Below are 22,107 nucleotides of genomic sequence, written 5' to 3'. Positions count from 1 at the left end.
AAGTGCACAATGGGAATACGACAGAGACTTTCTAGATAAAAGCAGAACTTTGAGCAAGAACCTGTAGATGAAGTGTCTTTGAAGTGTTGTAGATCAAGACGTAAAGGACTGACCTCTTTTCACCTGCCATTTCCCTGTAATTAAATTATTTGAATTAGGCAGGTATTGTTTGCTTTGTATTATTCAAATGTCTTGAAGGGTGCATTCGATTGGGGAAATGTACACACACAATTCTAAAGGACATTGAGATAATGCAGCGATTAATTTCCAGCTTACCTTTGCTCTCTTTCAGCACATGGCAATTGGGAATAGCAGTCTTAATTCAGCCTTGAAGCCGTTAGCTCATTACGAAGAAAAAACATTTGATTGCAGTGATGCATTTATTTGGACTTGAGCAGAGCGGCTTTTCTCACCTCAGCGGCTTTGTACTTACAAACACATTTATTCTGCTCACGCAGTGCGTTTTCCTTTACCCTCAGACTTTATTTCTCGGATTTCTCCTGTAAGCTGTGTGTGGGTGTACGAGGAGTTCATCAGACAGTTTTAAAACCCCTCTTTCTAATTAAATCAATAGACAGAAGTTTTCATTTTCCAGTCAGAGCTAATTTACTTGAAGGACAACTAGACATGATTTCTTAAATGGTTCTCATTCATTAGCTCTACTTTACTTTAGATTTAGTTTTTAAGATTTTTGATTTGTGTTTGTTGTATATATATATTAGACTTAAGTTGATATACATTTAGCATTTCATCTGCATATATAAAATACTCTTGTAAACCAGAGTTGGATTAGTTATGTTTGTTTGTTTTCTATATATATTTTATTTATTTACAAGTGTATTTCTTCATTCTTTAGATCAGCACTGGTTTTCTCATCAGCTTCCTGACATAATGGGTTGATGAAATTGCTATGGTTTGATAAGTGTGAAAATCCTGGTTGAGTGTAGCCCTCGAAGACTCTCCCTCCACTCTCAATGAGGGCCCCTTGGGGATGATGCCGCGTTAGATATAGATGAAAAGCTCTCCGGCGCGCTCTGTCATTCCCTGTGTTTACACATGTAAGCAGAATCTCTGGATTAAGTCTCTACATCATTAGTTCTGTTATTATTTATTTATCATTTGATTTATGTATTCGTTGTGCAGCTTCTGCACCTTGCTCTGCTGAATTCATTGCGAGTTACGCAACCTGCAATGTTGCTCGGCAGTTAGATTTCTATTTGCTTGGATATATAGCCTGCAGTCGAGAGGTCTAAGTTGAAGGCTCCCCGGCTGTCAGAAGGCGTCTGGAGAGTTAGATATTGTATAGAGGAGATGTCCGCTAATGACAGGGAAAAGAAGCATCCAGGTGAAGACTCTTAGAGGAAGCACTGCTAAGCCAGCACACGCTCTCTCCAAAGCCCCACAACGATGAGATGAGAGCATGACAGGCAGAACAGAGTGGATTTTCCCCCACTTGTTTACCACGATAGTGTGTGAACGTGTGTGTGTGTGTGTGTGTGTGTGTGTGTGAATAAGTGCATGACATGAACAGGCCTGAAATTGTGAACTAATGCATTTGTAAACGTTGAGAAACTACTGTACAGCAACACAGAACTAATATTTGTGGAAAGAAGTGCTGCTTGTGGGATTGAGTTGGAATTTATCCAATGGCAAAAAGGAACTCTAGGTTCATAGACATGGATTATGGGAATGCACACACACAGTTTCACACAATTTAACATTAGATTTATTGTTAAAAGTCACAGTAGCCCCCATTTGACATAAACTGTGATCAGACAATTTTCACTTAGATTTTGAGAAAGAGAATTGTGAAAACTGAAACCAAATCAATCAAAACACTTTTACATGCAGACTGCCTGTGAACTGGTAACACCTAAGTTTGGAAAACTGCTTTTGCATCAAATCAGCCAAAACAGATTCAGTCTTCACCAAAAGCAAACCTTATCTGTTAATTTCAACGAAAAATGGAAAGATTGGGTTATTTGCTAACCTTCATGTTATCAACCTGTATGACTTTCTTTCTTCTGTGGAACATGAAATGAGAAATTTTGGAAAATTATTATTTTTTTGCTCATATAATGAAAGTCATCTTATTTGGTTTTGGACCCCATTGACTTTCATTGTATGAAAAAAAATAATAATTTTCCGAAATATCTCCTCTACAGAAGAATGAATGTCTGTTGTTTGTAGTGACATGAGGGTTAGTAAAAGATTTCTGAATTTAACATTTTTGGTTGAGTTGTCTATTAGTATGTTTTCATGTCTGTATTATTTCTTGCATTTACAGTTGTCTTTTTACATTATTAAGTGTAATTTGAAAGAAGAAAGAGACAGTATATCTAAAGTATTATATGAATAGACTCTGTATATAAATAACAGTCTATGAATAAACTCAAGACCTTTTGCAGAAAGACACATACAACACCTCTGGTCCAACAAATTATATGCTACCATGACAGCTGTTCAATTCAGTGTCCGTCCGATTTTTGAAACACATTGTTAGTGGCAGAAGTTTAATCAATTAACACCCAGATGCTCTTATGCAGACAAATTTAACTTTGCTCCTCTTATTGTGCTTGACAGAAACTTTGAATCATAATTGCAATAATTGCAGCTCATTATAATCCTGGTAAACGAGGAAGTTTAACACACCTATTATCAATACGCTAGAATTTGCATTCAGTTACAGCTCTTTAATCTGAAAACCGGCTGTTTCAAACTCATTCTCTTCACAAATGATCTCCTTTTATAACTCTTTAGAAAGTCCCGCTCTTTCATAATTCCCACATTATACATTTTGATTAACTGTCCAGCATTCGTGCTGAATGGCAGGAGCTATCGAACACTTCACAGCGAACATAATTGACTTTCAAGAGGAACATAACCGCTCCATTTATATCCCTGTTACTCGGTCTCCTGCCATACATGGCTCGGCACGCGACTGTCGGGTGCCTATCTGCTTGGCTCCATGTCCGTTTCCTGTGCTGCGATGGCATGCACGGCTCTTGCCGTCGGGTTAATCGTGTTAAGGCAGAGCAGGTTGTGTCACAGGAGTCGGTTGCCAGGTTTGGCAGCATAAACAGAGCCAACTCTTCTGTGCATGAAGACCCTGGGACTGAGTCTGCTGGGGGGCTGCGCTACATTACGGGAGTGTCTCTCTGCTAACTGAAATGTGGATCAAAGGAAAGTTTAGACCTGTATCCTCGGGACAAGGATTAATGGAAAAAGCATGCATGGAAAGGAGTGTACGATAACAGGATTTCACAAGGCCTGTGATGGGGAGACAGTGTGTTGGAGAGAGGGGAATAATTTGAGTGAGTGCGAGAGAGAATTGGAAGGCGGAAAAGGGGAAGAGAGATTGGGAATGGAGTTGCTGCCATGATATGCACATGAGAATTTCTCTGTGTATCTGCCAAAATTCTCTTTGTGTGCACTGGAGCTGCAGTACATGTTTAATAGATTGGCTTTTATGGCTGCTGTGCCTTAGTCCAATTTTGTCTAATTTTGTTAAACACCATGTATTGGGTTATACATATCAAATGTAATTCAGATTCTTGTCTTTTAAGATTGTGATTTAGAACTGTTGTCCCAATTGAAGGTTTGCATTTATTTGGATTGATTTTATCCTGTGGTAAAATACTTTCTTTTATATTGGTTTTCTACATTTAATTAGATTATTTTTAATTAGGCCATTCGTAGACTGATTCTCTTTGAAAAAATAAAACTAAATACAAATGTAAAATTATAAAATAAAATAAAATAAAATAAAATAGAGATAATAGATTTATACGTGAATGCATTGAAAGTAGCATTGAAAGTATATAGTGTGCATTGTACTGTACAAAGTATATAATGTACACACACACACTCAACCAATGGCATGAGTTTGAGGTGGGACTGTCTGTTTTTTCAGGAATCAAGTGTTGAGTAATCCTGTTTAACATCCAAAGTCAGTGGCTCAGCAATCACACACTCTGAAAATGGCCAAATGTTCTAAAAAGATCTTACTAAAACATTACACATCATTTGTATTCTCCAATTTCATATAATGTCCCTCAAAATTAAGAGATGTGTAGCAGAAGTGTGTAATTCTCTGCCTGTTCTCATATTCATCTGCACAGAAATGTCAGCAAAAAAGCCAAACACTATATGCTGGCAGTTCAATGATACTGATAGCCGAGTGCATCTCTGCTTCAAAGTTCTAGAATTTTGGAGGTGGCAAATCAGTCTAAAGCTCTTATTTCCCACCTGTACCATGGTGTCAGCGGATCAGCGGCTCGCTTCATTCAGCACAGATTGGATGAATCCAATCTGACATACTGTGGTAAACCAGAACATCAGTGAATCCTGAAAGGAAATGCTGCATTCGGCCTCACTGCCACGTAACACAAAGAGACAATCATCCAGTTAATCTGCTTAGAGGGAAATTGTCTATGTGATGCACAGCTGTTTTAACTGCATAAAGTGGATTGTACAGCTGTGTAGAACAGACAGATAAATGAGGGTTACAATGTTATAAATCATGCTGTGATTCTAGACATGCCATTTTATGGTGTTTTCAGTCTTTGATGGATTCCTACTCTTTATATTAGCAGCACTTGTGTAGCTGTATTTCTAATTGGTAATTGTTTCTAATTGCTAATTGTCAAGTTTAGCCAGGTTTAAATGTACTATATATATATAATTTTTTTTTTTTTTTTTGTAACACCAGTACGTGATTGGCTAAAACAGTGCAGACGGTACATGCCACTAAATGTCCCTATAAGCACTTTAAATTCTTCTTTAGTAAATTCCCCCACACACATATCTTGTATTATTTCACCAGCTATTATCTGGTGAATGAAAATCACATCCTGTGCGTCCCCTACGCAGAAACTCCAGAGAATAGGCAGGGGTGGAAAGTATTAACTGTGTTTACCCCAATGAGAAGAAGCCTCTCAATGCGAGATAATGTTCAGCACAATGGAGATAACTGTGTCCGCACAAAACCTCTCATTCTGCAGCCGCTGCCAGGGAATTAGCCCCAGGAGATTAATTCCATTATGAATGAACAAATTCCTTCTTGCAAAGCGCACTGAAATAAATAAATAAAATCTATTGGTTTTATGGAAATTTCCAATGCAAATGTCAGAGTTGGAGTATAAATGGAAAGATTAAAAAATCCCTGCTCATGAAGAAAGCTGAACTAGCTAATATTATTGTATGGACTATGGAATAATCTACGGCCCTAGGTGGTACATGCAGAATTGCATGTTCAAGATTAAATCAGTTTTATAGCTTGTTTTCAAGTTCTACATTACACATTAGCGTGGATTTGAGAACTCCCTGGTGGTTGCAATCCAGTGAGGCACAATAACAAGCTTCCTGTAGTTTGTCCTAAGGTTCCCAGAAAGCTTTTTAAAATGCTATCAAATGAGGTAAACCCCCAAAAGTCAGTATTAGTGTTAATTAAATTAAAAACTATGTAGAAACATATTTGTTTGAAAGACTTTTTTTTTCTTTTTTTTTAAAAAGAGGAAAAAATACTTGGGTTCCCAGAATTAAATCCTCCATCAGAGCTTTCCCTCTAAAAAAATAAACATTTTCTGCCCAGTGTTTTACTATATCTTTATCTTCACACACTCTTTATATGGTTGCTGCATATGAATAACCTTTTTGTTATATGTATATATGATGTATATAAATTTGAATTAATATTAGGAATTGGAATTAATATAACTGTTTTAACCTTTGAGAAAAACATTTGAGTTTTAACATTTTTCATAGAGCTGACAATATGTTCATTTGTAACCAAATGGAATTATAACCAAACCAAAATAATTTAATAAAACAGGAAACTAAATCAAAGTCCAGTAGATCTGATTAAATATCTCAGATAAAAAGAATCATGATCTGTTATCATGAATATGAACTTGAGTGAAATAATTTTGATTATTAGTTTAAAATGCAGCATTGACTAAAACTAGAAAACAATTCTCAGAATTGTCAACTAAAATTTGAAAACGCACTTTCTGAGTATTTAAACAGTGAATTGTACGCTGGATCCTTGCAGGTCTCATTCGTCAGGCACAGCTTTTTGTTCTCCTGTATTTTGTTTTGGTCCTTATTACAGTGGGAAAGCACCTGGAAAGGCACAGACCGTGCTGGCAAGAGAACAGGTTCATCTTGATTATAATTACGACTGTACAATCAGCACTAAACAGCTCTGCTGCAATCGCACGCTCTGCTGTTACACATCCATGCATCTAATTCAGGGCTGTGCAACATCAAATTAGTCCTTGTGCTGCAAAACAAACACTGAATATCACTTCCTGCCCTCCGAGGGAGGTGAGATTGTTGCGTATATGCAAAACAAATCGAATGTTGCTTTTACAAAGGCACAAGTCAACTCAATAATGGCCAGCAATGCTTGGAGGTAAGGTGCTGTTAGGGTTTCCCCAATACACAGCAAATGGCAGGTGTCTAACACTTACTGTATGAATAACTATTCATGTCAGTGCTAATTATGAGCTGACACACTCGCCGTCTTAATGAGCCCTTCGAGCCACTGAGAAATGCTAATGCTATCTGTAGCAGCCAAGGCTAGTCACCCGCTGACACAGCAGTTCCCTATTAACACGCGTGCTAGGCATTGGATCCTGCTGCGAAGTAAGACGCATGGACCGCTCAGTTGTACCATGACAAAGATAGAGACCTCAGGTTACCCTGTGCATGCTCTTTATAACTTGTTCCAAAGAAAAGTGATGATGCTTTATTTTAGCTTAGTTCTGGTAACTTATTTAAGATTCTCTGGTTTAGAGTCCACTGAATGATTCTGATATATACAGTATGTTTTATTACAGGAAAAAAAAATCTGTTCTTAATGTGTCTCTTTAACAACATATTGTATTATTTGTAATTTACTTGTACATATAAACTTGTAGAAGTGTAATGATGTAATGATTTGTGGTTCAGTGAATAAGTTCAAGACGTTCATAAAAAACACCTTGCTCATAAGCATAATTTGTTCACTAATTGCATTACACTGGTAACGCCGTACATTTGCTGTTGTGTGCAATCAGCGAGGATATTGTAATAAGGAAATGTGCTGCTTATTGCTTTTGTATTATTTTGCATGAACAGACTTTTTCACCATACTAAAATTCAGGCACACAAAAACAAAAACAAATTTTATTTATTTTGCTGTCATGCTGTATACTCACTAGTGGAGCAGCAACACCAGTATATACAGTATATAATTTTTTTTGACATATTATTATTATTTATTCAGTGTTTCCTTAAAATAATAAAACAAAAAAATTGGAGATTTCAAGAACCATTTTCTTGTAATGTTTTAAGAATATCTAATGAGAATAATACAGCTGTATTAGTAAAAAAATATCTCAAGAAAAAAATCAGAATGGAATAATACATTCATAGCTGGGAGAATTTTATGAATACCTAATGTGAAAATGATTTTTTATTATGCTTTATACTATATTATTATCCACCCAAAACATGACAAAAAGTGATTTTGACTGGCATTATATTTTTTGTCCACACAATGGAAGTCAGTGGAAACTGAAATAAACATTTAGTTACCAGCATTCTTCAAAATATCTTCTTTAATGTTCCACAGATGAAAGAAAGTCTTGTCGTGTCAGTCGTGCTTGGAATGACATGAGGATGAATAAATGATCACAGAATTTTTATTTTTGGGTGGACAATCCCTTTAATGTTTTAGTCTTTTCTAATATATTATTTTTTTTTAAGAATATTGTTTAAGTCAGAATGCAAACATTTAAAAAAATGTTAGTGGTATCAAGAAAATCCCACAGTTTTGGTATATTTTTAAATTAAAATGGTTCTTATTCTCAGATTCCTTACCCTACTTATACCAGAGGCTTATTTGCTTTCATCTACTGATGCGTAAATTCTCAAATAATTGCAATTTTGAGCGTTGAGATCTTAATGGGTTTAATTAAAATTGCTTCAAAGTCTGAAATTCAGCGCCTGAGAAAACCCACATCTCCAGCCTCCATCCCCGGCTTACTTTGTATCTTATTTAGCCTCATCTTCTCTCTTAGCCTCTCTTTCTCTGTCACAGGCAGCAGCCACAGATGCTCCACTTATGTAGGTTATTGCTGGCTTTGTAACAGAATTCCAATAAATCTATGGCTGTGCTATTTTCAGAGCTGCTAATGTTCACCGTGGCCGGCGTTCTGTTAACTTCCTCACCCTCCAGACTCCGGTGCGGTTGGATGTCTCACTTCTGGTTTCTTTCTACTGGAATATCAGAGACAGAATTTTATACATCAGAAATAATATAAATGGATACATAAATAATAGATCCTGGATTTTAGTTGGAGATTGAAGGTCAATCACCATGTACAATGGAACTATTGAAATGTAGCATCAAAAATGGATTGAAACGCATGCATGATTAAGTAAAATGAATTTGGATGAGGGACTACAAGCACTTATCTATCAGAACTCACCTTGACAGCAGACATAATGACCAGTGGCACATCGTAGCCTTCCTAGAGGGACCTATGATTACAATCTAAGAAACTGCAGGGCTTCATAATCACATGTCCATCAAGTTGACTACACCGCACACAGACACTGCAGGGCTTGATAGTACACTAGCAGTCTAATTCGGATTTGGAAATTAATGGGCATGGGTGCCAGCTGTCGCACCATTATCGGCCTCGTTTTTCTTTGTCTTCCCTAGTGCAATTCTCTCAAAAATGAAAAAGCTGAGGGAATGCAGAGTGCACCTACACCATCAGAAGAAAGACGTCGTAAACAAGATCTTAATGCACGGTTTTGCTTCTCAAGTGATTGGTCTCTCGGTTTCCAGCGTACACAGATTAAATAGCTATGTACTGCAATGAGACCTTTGTGTGGTTTGAGCTCCATTTAGGAAAGTGCGGCCATGCCCTCTCGTCTCAGCTCTCAGGCTTGAGTTGAGGTCTCTGATGCTTTTGAGATCACAGGATGCGGCGATGCATTAAAATGGACCTCCATGCCGTTGATGAATGCCCGTGTGCACAGGGCAAATTAATTACCAGCCAATACCACGACTACACCACATAATATAGTACTTCCTGTCTGTTTGAGAGTGCTGGTAAGAGCTTAGACACCTAATCATTGCGGCTCATCTCTTACACGCGTGTTGTCAGACGTGAGGAGACTCGTACACTACATTTAATTTCATACTGACTCACCCTCAGAGTGCCAAGTACATCTGTAAGACAGCTGATTCAAAGAGGACATTTTGTGTAATGTGTTACTCTTCTTTTTTTTCTAAAGTAATTTTCTATTTAATTTATTTCATGCCTTCAAGCCCTCCTAACAGCAAAATATGTATATTTTTTTTAATTTACATTGATTTACGTGATTTTCTGAATGAACACCTACTTCTCTTTTTCAAACAAGTAATATGCATTAATTTCATATTTATTTGCTTTATTTAATTAATTTGATCTTTTTAAGTACCTATTAGTTTTTAAAATTCACATTGTTTTTTTTCACGCTTTTAGGAGCCCTCAAAAAGTAATGTAATTTTCAGAATTTATAGCATACTTCTTTTTTCAAACAAATTATATTCATTACTCTTTGTGTTTATTACATCTTTATTAAAATGAATTCGAACCCAGTGGTTTTGAATTTATATAATCTGTTTATATAATCTGTTAAAGCTTTACTTTATTACTTTCTTTTTATGCTATTAATTTCATGGTTTTAGAAACACTTAAAAAGTAACACCTTATTTATACCTTATTAATATTTTAATTTACACAATATTGCTTTAAATGTCTTTATTCTATAATTTCTTAATTTTACTATTTTTATGCAATTAGATTCATCCTTTTAAAAACTCTTCATAAAATGCATTGCCTGTAAAAAGCAACCCCGAGTGCTTTATTATTATTATTTTTTTTTTATTTAAGAGGCCTTTAATTCAATATGTAATGAATTCAAGGCATCCATTTATTTTCAGTTGATTTAACTTTCTAACTGAAATGAAAACTTCTCACTGTGGCATAACAGTCCTGTACACGGTGTGATGGCATGTGTACAGAGCATGCGAGCGGCATGATGCGATTTGACAAAACTAGAACGCTTCTGTTCTAATCAGTAAAGCTGTCTATACTGAAAGCGGTGCAACGTCCATACAAGGGTATTATTGTTGTGGTATGCCCACTACAGACGGTTCTCAACTACAAAACATAACACTTTGAAATGCTTGGATATCAAGCATAGTGCAACTGTTTTGGAAGAAAAAGACCCTTAGGCTTATTCTGCGAAAAAGTAATGCAAAAGTATCTAGTGAGTTTCTTACCATGAAAAGTAAGAATGTTACGTAACTAGTTACCTTATGCAATGAAGTGACATTTTACTTTTAAACTTAATGTTCCCCAGCAGTTATCATGGTCCCCAAACACATTTTAAATAGTCAGTATCAGATGCTGTTTATCATCTCCAAGATTTTTCACACATGAGCACAGCGGTCCATCAAACACATTAGCGCTGTGTATATAAGGGAGACAGAAAAAAGAGAAATTTAAGGCAAGAGTCTCCGAAGGCAGAGCCTTTCTTAGTTGATGCTGTGGATGAGAAGAGAGCTGGCAGTCCCAGCATGCTTCAGCCCACTCTGCTGTCTACTGCATCACTTCCTCCATTTAGCCAGGAGCCATTCTCCTCTCCAACATGGACTGCTACTGCTCAAAGCCCACCAAATACCTTTTCTCCTCCAGGTCTTTTCACAAGACAACAAAAGGAGTCAGTGTCATCCTTTATATGCTAGGGACATGGAAGGGGAATATTATATTATACTCTCAACAGATAAACTGTCTACATAAAGAATGTATCACATGTATCACAGTTTGCACAAAACATATTAAGGCACACAACTCTTTACTGCATCAATGATAATAATAATAAATGTTTCTCAAGCACCAAATCAGCGTATTATGATATTATTTAAAATTTAAACAAAATGTTTTACATCATTACTGATTTATATTTCTGTCATGAAAGTTTAGCATTGTTAATGTGTTTGGTCAGAATAGATCTGCTACTTTAGTACTGAGACTTGCTACTGCAAATACATGCACAGACATGCTACTGTGAGCATATAAGAAATACTGCTGCACATATACCACCCCCAAACTTTTATATATTTACTCAAAAATGAAAATGCATTATTTACTCACCCTCAGGTAATTTTAGTGCTCCAAAAAAAAAAAAATAACAAAAAAAAAAAAAAGACCTTTAAAGACATCCACACTGCATTTAACCATAGCTTCTTGGACTGGGTTTTGACACTAATTTCACAATTTGTTTTGATTTACAAGCTTGCAGTTCATTTCGATTTCTGATTCAATTTGATACATATTATTTTGGATATGTATCAGGTACACACCCAAATTTTCTCATGAAAAAAAAAAAAATCTCTCAACCAGTGCTGTAAAATATACACGAGAGTCTGTTGGTAATAAATTACTATAATATTGAAGGGTAAATTAACTGATTTGCATACACACTGAAGTTTCCACATTAGTTATATAGTTAGTATATATATATATATATATATATATATATATATATATATATATATATATATATATATATATATATATATATATATATATAATATATATATAAACATTGAAATGAGGCAATAAAAAATAAAAATAAAAACTTGAAGGATTTGTTCAAAAATAAATTAAACACAGAAGAAGATAAAAAAATTATAATGAATGTCTTATATGGTACATATATTTAGCAAATTGCTTCTCTCTAGAGCTCCTTTTTTCTAGCTGACTAACGAGTTTCGTCACCAAATAGTTTTTTTTTTTTTTTTTTTTTGAGGTAAATGTGTTGTTAAGTGAGATATTGTTTGCAAACTGTTACACTGCCACATCTTTGTGGTTGAAACATTGATTTAAGGTTTACATAAGACGGGATACAGATTTTGTTCAGCTGATGCTTCTCTTGAACGGAGGCAAACCAGCAATCTGTCACTCCACAATAATCAGCACCAGAACGCTATTTATAGTTGGAATAGTTTACTAAAATGGACAGAATTAGAAATGTTTATTAGAAAAGCACAAAGCTTACTGCGATTCATTGGATGGGAGGTGCTCTACAATGTTCTGTTCATTAACTGAAAACAGGCTAGACTAATCGATTCTTGGGATTTAAGAATCAGTACTATTTTGTAAAGTGATTAAAATCAAGAAATCTATATATTTTTACCCAGGAAGCCCTGGTAGCTTTGCATGAACACACTGAAATTGAAGTAGTTTTTCCAACTATAATTTTCTCCTTCAAAACTTGCACTGTATGACCTTAGTCAGGTTAGACGCCATATTGAATTTAACACAGATGAAAACAGCTGTGAGGAAATAGATTACAGTCTTTACAATGGCATGGCAAATTTGACAACTTAGAAAACTTAGTTTTATGGATTTATCAGCTGAACAAGCAGTATGTTGCTAAACACTAGTACAATTCTTTGAATGCACTGTAGTTTAATACATTAAATTTCTTTAATGTGAAAACAACTGAATGTCATTCTAACATCTGACAGGAAATTGTAAAGTATAGCCATGTATCACAGATGTGCAAACACTCGAAAAATTACATTTTCCAGCTGAAAACACACGCACAGTAGATGTCTCGCTGACGTGCATGCATGATATGAGGCAGCATTTATTGTATGTTGAAAACATGATTCATTGTTTTAATACTTGAAGCAATGAATGAATGTTCATAACTCCAAATGCCTGAATGACTATTCAAATTTATGTGGCCTAAATAATTATCCCTCTAATTATCAGCATTCCCTTAAAAAAGTGTGAATGGTAGTGGATAGTCTAGGCCATTTAATTGCATGCAAATGTGGAATGTCTCATTCCTGTGAATAGCAGAACTCAAATCATCACCAAAATAGTACAGGTCATTATTTTCCAGCCACCAGCACTGTTCGCAGATGCCTGTCAGTACTGGTCGAGACATTGTGCTTAACGCAGATGTGATGGAGGTGGCGGAAACTCTATATGTCAGTCTGAGAAGCTGCTTGTGAGGAATATTAAAACAAATGGTATAATCAAACTCCTCATTCAGACTTCTGAGAGATCGAAAAGAGAAATTCTCCACCAGTATCTTAAAGAGCACATCTCTGCATGTGTGTTTGTGCGAGACAGAGAGAAACAGATTGAGAGAGTCTCAGTGTTTCATTGAAGGTGTAAAATTTTAATGGAAACCTCCTCTCGTTATAGAATGCTAATGGTTTTCTTCCTCTCACTTAAACAGGCCTCCTCATTGTGGGATCTACTGGTTTTACTCTTCATATTGAAATTGTGACTTTGCTTAATGGATGTATTCACATGCATAAGTGTGCTGCGTCGTCTATGAGGGAATTTCTCTTCCATTTCCATAAATTACGTGCAGAAGTCTGGGGATGGATGTAATTTTGCCTGACAGACAACCACTCATGAGCTCCGCCAGCGTTGTGAAAGAGCACAGCGACTTCAAATTGATTTTCCTTGTTTCTCTTCCATAGAATCTGCGGCTCTCCAGCTAGTCTCCTCCCAGTTTGTTTTATGAGGAAAGATGTAGTGACTTCATATGCAATTTTATTTTAACATACAAAACATATACATGCAATATATTTTTTTTTATAGAAGCTTGAACACATTAATAATCCACCCTGTGTTTTATTTAATACAACCCGAATTCCGGAAAAGTTGGGACGTTTTTTAAATTTTAATAAAATGAAAACTAAAAGACTTTCAAATCACATGAGCCAATATTTTATTCACAATTGAACATAGATAACATAGCAAATGTTTAAACTGAGAAAGTTTACAATTTTATGCACAAAATGAGCTCATTTCTATTTTGATTTCTGCTACAGGTCTCAAAATAGTTGGGACGGGGCATGTTTACCATGGTGTAGCATCTCCTTTTCTTTTCAAAACAGTTTGAAGAAGTCTGGGCATTGAGGCTATGAGTTGCTGGAGTTTTGCTGTTGGAATTTGGTCCCATTCTTGCCTTATATAGATTTCCAGCTGCTGAAGAGTTCGTGGTCGTCTTTGACGTATTTTTCGTTTAATGATGCGCCAAATGTTCTCTATAGGTGAAAGATCTGGACTGCAGGCAGGCCAGGTTAGCACCCGGACTCTTCTACGACGAAGCCATGCTGTTGTTATAGCTGCAGTATGTGGTTTTGCATTGTCCTGCTGAAATAAACAAGGCCTTCCCTGAAATAGACGTTGTTTGGAGGGAAGCATATGTTGCTCTAAAACCTTTATATACCTTTCAGCATTCACAGAGCCTTCCAAAACATGCAAGCTGCCCATACCGTATGCACTTATGCACCCCCATACCATCAGAGATGCTGGCTTTTGAACTGAACGCTGATAACATGCTGGAAGGTCTCCCTCCTCTTTAGCCCGGAGGACACGGCGTCCGTGATTTCCAACAAGAATGTCAAATTTGGACTCGTCTGACCATAAAACACTATTCCACTTTGAAATAGTCCATTTTAAATGAGCCTTGGCCCACAGGACACGACGGCGCTTCTGGACCATGTTCACATATGGCTTCCTTTTTGCATGATAGAGCTTTAGTTGGCATCTGCTGATGGCACGGCGGATTGTGTTTACCGACAGTGGTTTCTGAAAGTATTCCTGGGCCCATTTAGTAATGTCATTGACACAATCATGCCGATGAGTGATGCAGTGTCGTCTGAGAGCCCGAAGACCACGGGCATCCAATAAAGGTCTCCGGCCTTGTCCCTTACGCACAGAGATTTCTCCAGTTTCTCTGAATCTTTTGATGATGTTATGCACTGTAGATGATGAGATTTGCAAAGCCTTTGCAATTTGACATTGAGGAACATTGTTTTTAAAGTTTTCCACAATTTTTTTACGCAGTCTTTCACAGATTGGAGAGCCTCTGCCCATCTTTACTTCTGAGAGACTCTGCTTCTCTAAGACAAAGCTTTTATAGCTAATCATGTTACAGGCCTGATATCAATTACCTTAATTAATCACTAGATGTTCTCCCAGCTGAATCTTTTCAAAACTGCTTGCTTTTTTAGCCATTTGTTGCCCCCGTGCCAACTTTTTTGAGACCTGTAGCAGGCATTAAATTTTAAATGAGCTAATTAAGTGGATAAAAGTGTAAAATTTCTCATTTTAAACATTTGCTACGTTATCTATGTTCTATTGTGAATAAAATATTGGCTCATGTGATTTGAAATTCCTTTAGTTTTCATTTTATTAAAATTAAAAAAACGTCCCAACTTTTCCGGAATTCGGGTTGTAGCTCCGCAATGATAAAATTGACTCAAACAAATGGAGAGAGAACACTGAAGTCTTGTTTGGTTTTAAAGCTGCTATTAATCTATATATATATATATATATATATATATATATATATATATTTATATATATATATATATATATTATATATATATATTATATATATATATATATATATATATATATATTATATATATATATATATATATATATATATATATATATATATATTATATATATATATATATATATATATTATATATATATATATATATATATAATATATATATATATATATATATATATATATATATATATATATATATATATATATATATAATATATATATATATATAATATATATATATATATATATATATATATATATATATATATATATATATATATAATATATATATATATATGCTACGCAGACTTGAAGTATGACTGTCTGGTTTAATGTGTCAAGGACGGTGTATTCGTAACTCAATTCAGAATAACCTTGCAACTCCATTATAATGCGATTTTCTCTAGATACACACTTGTCCCCCAATAAAATCACAATTCCGACATTATGGGATTATCTGACTACGCATCCCATCATGGATATCTGATTTCCTGTATTTTAATCACCAGAGCGGGGTGGATTTCTGTGTGGAAAGTGAACTGGTCTTCGATCTGAAGGAATCTGGAGGGTATTCCTGTGAAAGGTCATCTAAGCAGAGTTTAGATCAAGGTTGCCACAGAGTGCAGCGTGAGCCAATCAGTGCAGGGTGTGACATGTATATATAGAGCGAATTCCGTAAAGAGGGAAAAGCAGGCCAGTTCCAGTCCGAAAGAACAAAGGTCCTGGAGTAGTCTGGGTAAATTGACCAGTTTCAATGGTTACACATTTTCAGAGGTCGGGGAATGTGAGCTACTGCAGAATTCTAAGAGCAGTTGCCATTTTTTTCACATTACTCTTGGGTCAGTATTGATTTATATGGCATAAAATGGCTGTCGATTTGTCTTATAGAACATTATATGTACAATGGGGCTGAACAATGTTATGTCTTATTAAAAATCTGTGATTAAAAAAAAAAATTAAACCTGGAAATTAAAAAAATAATCTGAATTTTGATGTAAAATAAATAAGATTTTTAAAAGTTCAGTACATTCAAAAGTTAGCTGTCAGTAAGATGTTTTAATGCTTTTGAAAGAAATTTCTTATGCTTCCTGAGGTTGCATTTATTTGATCAATCATACAGTTCTATTGTGTGTATAATATTTTGAAATATTTTAATTCTGTTTTCAAATTTTTATACTAATAAAATATTTCATAATAAAAACATTAAAACAATTAATGGAAGCATTTTCACATGTGAATTTTAACATGCTAAGTATTTTATTTTTATTTTATTTTTTTGTGACCAGTGTTTTTTACATCATTGTAGCTCCACTGAATATTTCATGCAAAAGCTTGTAAAGGTTTCCATGTATAATGTATGAAGATATTATTGAAAATGTAGGATTTTCTGGTTCCATAACTTAGGAAATTGTTATAGTAGAGGGTGTACTGAACCTTGTAGAAACTCAATTAGTTTCTTTATGGTCAGAGTTTAGGGCTCCCTATGCTATTTGATTCTGAACCTGAAATGGTGTATTGCATTTTTAAAGAGTACAAAATTAGTCTGCTCCTCAAACTGTATATGTTTGCATCGCTAGCTCCGGGCCTCAATGTGCAACTTAAAACTCTCAAAAATATCATACCACCGGAAACAAATAGGCAGGCTGGCATATTTAACTACGAAACACAGGGTCCTAGGTATGGTTTTTTGCATAATGGCTTTCGTTGCTTTAGGGAGACATGAATTGCTTCACATTTCTCACCTTGACATCGGTGCTATTCCGCAGCATAGGAAATGCATAGGGAGTCGATGTGTGAAGGGGGGAGTATGGGCCCCCACGTCTCTCATTCCTACACTGACAAATTAAAAAGGTTACATTAGATTTTTATCATCAAAGAGAATTAAGTTCTGTAAATGGAAGCGTAAAATGCCTCCTGGGCTTTCTTTTAGAACTATTTTAATCAGCGTTCGGCTCTGGTGAAACAGGCCCGGCACAGAGCCTCGTACGAGTGGCGGGGGACAGGTTTCTATCGCTCCCTCGCTTTCTGTTACAGCCTGTTCTTCTTTTGCACACAATAAATTGCTTTCATAAGGCTTCAGTGTAACATGTTGTAAATATGGCACAAATTTCTTTCTTTATACAGCTGAAAAAAATGTACAAATGCATCAAGAGACACACAGATTCTTCATCAGACTCGTAATTGTGCACATCGCCACCAAACTGTCAGCCATCATTTTCACTAATGTAACTGTATTGCCAACCAGTGTGAGTTATCAGAGTATTGATTTACTAGTCTGTATTGATTTTCTCTGTATCATTCAGAGCAAGAGCAGAAGATCATTTCAGCTTTCTCATTTAAATGATCGCCCTCCCTTTAATAACTCAGAGCGGGTATTAATGTAGCTGTCAGGTAAACCTCTGGCTGTCTTTCCTCTTGCTGGTCGCTCATGGGAAATGATGCACTCCATAAGAAATAAAGCCCTTATTAAGAGAGCCAGTAGACGAGACCTCGACTGAACGCTGGGGGACTCTCATTAAAGCAGAGAAGAATATTACAAAGGCCTCGGATTCACCCGTCTCTGTCTGCCAGAATGGTTTGCTATTGGTTATGATTGTACATTTGACCTGTGCGTTCTGAAACATTATTTTGTTTAAATGTACTAATGCTTTTCTGAACATTGGTTTTATCTTAATTGGCTTGCCACCTCTTGACCGTTGCTTCTGCACACTGATGGAAAGTTTAAAAGCAATTACTTGGTTACTTTAAAAGACAAATTAGCTTATAAATAAACCAATTTAGTTCATTATAAGGTCTGCAGAATTAAAGTTGGAGTTGATAGTAAGTGGTCAGCTTTTTCCAAAAACGGTTGCTGAATCTCACTTGAAAAAAATTGAATTAAATTAAATATTTAATTACTTAATTGTTAAATTCTGCAGGAACTATGTAATGTACTAGCAGGGTCTGTATTTAATTTAATTTTCATTTTAAGTGAAAAGATAATGACTATGCAGAGCTGTGGAATGTTATTACACATCATCCACATTCGCTGACATACAGTAGAAAAGCTTTTTAGGTGGTTTCATGGTAAACTACTGTAGATTGTAGGTTTCGTCTAATACAGGGAAACATGTTTTTGAAAGAAAACTTTTCTTACCTTTAAAACAACTCTTCACCATAAATGATACGCTGACAAATGATCAGAGAGCTCTGAAATAGATTTTAAAGTAACATGGACATGTGTTGCGCAGACAAGCTAATGTCAATTCTTTCGAATGCCACCCAGTATGTGGTCTGCTACATTTGTGGCTGTGCCAATATGAGAAATGAAAAAAACTGAACCTTCCCTTTTTAGAGAATAACATGTGTCTTGAGATACCTAGAGAAAATGTAAAGCCCTGTGCGATACGGGTCACATTCTCATCTATTTCCGTGTAAGTAAAAGAGTTTGTGAGGGTAAAAATTGTTTTCACCTCTCTGTTGAGATCATTTAAATGCATAACATAAAATCTGCGCACCTTGCTCAAGCATATCAATGTTTACTGATATTTGTTTTCTTTAGACTGAAAAAATAAATAACTGCCTGGCTCAGTCTATGTTCTACTATATTCTTTTTGTAAATGAGAAACAGCATGAAGTTTACAGTAACGTGCAAATTGCTGAAATTCACTTAGCATTTCACTGGCAAAAAAGTAATGACAACATACTTTTTCATGAATTATTATTTTATCTTTTAAAGGGGTAGTTCAATTAAAAAATTAAACATCCAACAAGTCAGTGATGTCCATTATTTTTTGGACCCCAACATTCTTCAGAATATATTCCTTCATTTATGTAGAATAAAAACTGGAAAACCTTTATTTTAGTTTTAGTGTCTACAGGTAAATCAGTTGTAGGTTGATTTTCCATGAAAAACAGCATAAAACTGTGGCTTTGTTATTAAAACATTGCTCTGTTTATTTAGCACCCCAACCAACCTGACATAGTAACATTATTTCAACCAGTGAGTTTGGGGTGGGGCTATCTGATTTTGACCAATGGCAGTTAAGTATTTGAGAAACCGGTCTGACAACAAACTGAATCTTTGTTAACAGCAAACTACACTTAAAATAATTTTTGCAGTTGCAATTTGTGACGCAAGTGGAATAGAAATAATGCCATACATATTTAATGTTTAAGCATTTGACTAACCATGATATTGTAACGCATACTGAAGCATTCCCAGCTCTATTTTGCACATGAATCATGGTTAACAGTTCTACTCTAGGGGCCTAATATACTGTATTTCACATTTTGGCCTTTAATGAAAGGCACATGAGATTAATAAATGAGCATAGATGCATTTTTTCTTGTCTGCACTCAGCCTTTCCTTTCTCTCCAGAACCACTTACTGTACTACACACATGGTGATTAATCCACGAGTTGCATCTATGTGATGGCAAACATGCTCACCACTGCCGGCCTATCACGGTACAGGCCACATCCCAGCGTGTGCGGCATGTTAGAGCACCTGAGTGGAGCAGACATAGCCAACCAGGTGTAAAATCAGCAAGGCCCGAACCCGAATGCATGGTGACAGCTCTTCATGCTTGGTAGCCTTCATCTATCCTGCTTTCGACCCACACCTAGTCCGCATCCAGTCCTCCCGATTCCTCCCCCCGCTCTCCAAACCAGAGCCTCCTCCATTTATCTCCATCCTGCAGGTCACACATGCACAGCGGGCACTAATGAGTCTGTCCTGCTGTCCCTGTCACCTGCACTGATTGATTGATTTATTAACTTTACAGAAGAGATTCACGGTGCTGCAATATCGCAGTCACTAGTTTGGGTTCTTTGCGTGGTGGAGGCTAAAAACTCAAAGGCAATAGAGCAGGAAAATACTTTACATTTTCTTTCTGCAGCACTTGAAGTCACAATGAAACTGAAGTAGCAACATATCTGTTCTTTCATATTGTGACACTTATCCAATTTTAAACAATGTTGGGTGGGGCTTTGGTTCCATGCATCTTTTTTGACTGGATTTTGAGATGGGGGAATTGCACAAAAAAATTGCAAGCGGGGTTTAGCACACATAAAAATCGGAGAAGTCTGAAATACATGACCAGAGAGAAGTCTGACGGTTGTTTTCACCGGAATATCCAGCTATGACATTTTGATTAACCATAATAAAGCCTACTGTATCGTATTTGATACACAAATTTCTAAGCCCTCTAAATTACCAAAATGATTTAAACTTTGCTGTAAGTAAACGTGCCTGTTGTACACAGTCATCTGATTAATAATCCCTTTTTTATAGCATGTAATGGCTTTTCACCTTCAGGTTGTGCTATAATTTATTTTTTTTTTCAGTTAAATCTATTAATTTTTATGAGGAAAATGTAAGAATAACCTTTAAATTAGTATTATTTCAGAATGACACTTACTCAATTACTGGACTGAAGAAACTTACGTTTACTTGACTATCCACACACACACACACACACACACACACACACACACATATATATATATATATATACTTAAAATATTTGTGCATCTCTCTCATGATTGTATTTTATTGCGTTATATATCTTGCCCCCAACAATTAAAACTATAAAGGTTTGATCATAAATCTAAACATATAAATATCAAATATTATCTTACCAAGACCTATTATTGGGAGATATTGAGTGACAGCTGATATTTATATATTTTATGTAGGTAGTCTGCTTTTGCGGTAAAGTAGATAAGCTATCAGAATTTCATCTTACTTTTTGGCCACATAATTATCAGCAAATGCACCAAATTTCATATTTCTACTCGGTTTGAGAAACACGTAATATATGCACAAAAAAACCCCTCCATATTCTCACTATGTCATAGCCTCGTATAAAGTATGATACACACTAAAAAACACATAACCTAACTTTTTATTTAATGTTTTCCTATATTCCTTTTTTATATATATTCTATAAAGTATTTTACAGGCTTAAGACATTGTGAGGTAAAGAATCATATAAACATGAAACATATACACAAATGAATTGTCCATAATAAGATTACAATAACATGCATTAGAAAGCAGGTGAATTTTTACTTCATGCTGACTTTAAACACATTGGTGTCTCTGAAGAGGTACCGGTCCACCCACAGGAACGAAGCATCTCTTAGCATTTCAAGGTGTTGGGTTTTTTCCACGGGGCACATAATGCTCTCTGTGCGAGCGTGCGCATATGTGTTTGGTTGAAAAAATGTGTTCCCTGAAGAAAGTGCTGTGTTTGGGTAGACTGCATCCACCATCATAAGCTGCCAAGCCTTTGGCTATGTAATGTTTCATCCTTTTCTACTAAGTGCGTCTTCAAAGGGAGTCGGGTTTAGCAGCGTGCGGAGAGTGAGAAAAGAGTGGGAAAGAAAGTAATGCGGTGATAGAAATGAAAAAGCACACACACACATAGGTGTTCTCATCTTTCGGCAGCTGCTGGCATCGCGGCGACGAAGCCATTGTTGCTTAGGAGGAGAGACAGAACAACAAAGAGAGTGCTATCAGGAGCTCCCACGTTCTGCCTTCTCTGGCCTGCTCTCTGCCTCGTTGTGAGGCAGCTAATGCGATAAGAGACCCATGCTAAAGCACGTGGCTAGTGGAGAGAGGGGAAGATGGTACGAAACAAAGAAAGAAAGAGTGGGAGATGGAAAGGGCACTGT

The 22,107-nt window shown here is 35.9% G+C and overlaps 1 protein-coding gene across 11 annotated transcripts in view; it reads left to right on the top strand.

Annotated features, from left to right (window-relative positions):
- LOC132112569 (neurexin-3a) overlaps window positions 1-22,107 on the top strand; it is a 280,631-nt gene that overhangs the window by 179,836 nt on the left and 78,688 nt on the right. The window lies entirely within an intron of this gene.

This window comes from Carassius carassius, chromosome 32 (assembly GCF_963082965.1).
Source record: "Carassius carassius chromosome 32, fCarCar2.1, whole genome shotgun sequence".
NCBI lineage: Eukaryota > Metazoa > Chordata > Actinopteri > Cypriniformes > Cyprinidae > Carassius > Carassius carassius.
This window is presented reverse-complemented; position numbering and strand designations above follow the sequence as displayed.